This window comes from Acyrthosiphon pisum, unplaced genomic scaffold (genome assembly GCF_005508785.2).
Source record: "Acyrthosiphon pisum isolate AL4f unplaced genomic scaffold, pea_aphid_22Mar2018_4r6ur Scaffold_5044;HRSCAF=5597, whole genome shotgun sequence".
Classification (NCBI taxonomy): Eukaryota; Metazoa; Arthropoda; class Insecta; order Hemiptera; family Aphididae; genus Acyrthosiphon; species Acyrthosiphon pisum.
In genome coordinates, this window is record NW_021774650.1 from 530 (window position 1) to 1289 (window position 760).

Consider the following 760-nt stretch of genomic DNA (forward strand, 5'->3'; position numbering starts at 1 on the left):
GTATTAGGTAGAAAATTGAAAAGTAAGATTGTTATTAATAAATTATATGCGTGTGTTTAAGTAATCTTATATAGCAATATATATTTTGATGATTTTACAGAATTAAATGGTACCAAATTGTTAACAAAATATTAACCAACACATTTTTAAGTAAAAAAATTATACGCTATCTACTATCAAAAACTTTTATTTAAAAAAGTAGAAAAAAAATGCCAACGGCACGTAGTGTTCCCAAGCGGTCACCCATCCAAGTACTAACTACGCCCGACGTTGCTTAACTTCAGTGATCGGACGAGAACTGGTGTATTCAACGTGGTATGGTCGTTGGCGACCAATTTTTGTTATTTTATATAATTTAGGTGTTATTGATCAATCTGAACGGACATTATTGTTGTGATCACGATTGAAAATAGATGATAGTACTAAATCGTGGTTGGGATCAACTATTGAATAATTTAAATATTAAATACTCCATAATATGAATTATCTACCGTAATATATTGATAATTTAACACAACATATCAATAAAAGTATAAAAATCAAAATTATATTTATTGATTTAGGTACTTACCCACAGAGTGATTTGCCTAAAAAATAACCCCGGAAAAAATAAACTCCAAAAAATAATCCTATAATAAAAATGATTATAAGTATAAATATAATAAAGTATACATTTGGGTATTGTGTTACTTTACTGGACACCCTTTTTTTTGCAATTTTTTTTTTTAGACTTATCCCGCCGAGCCCCCATCCAGCGAGT

General features: G+C 28.9%; 1 non-coding gene across 1 annotated transcript; it reads right to left on the reverse strand.

The window, feature by feature from the left end:
• Positions 1–210: 210 nt before the first annotated feature.
• On the reverse strand, positions 211–329 carry LOC115035049. Its single transcript, XR_003840209.1, has one exon. It is a non-coding gene; the product is annotated as a 5S ribosomal RNA (ribosomal RNA).
• Positions 330–760: the final 431 nt, after the last annotated feature.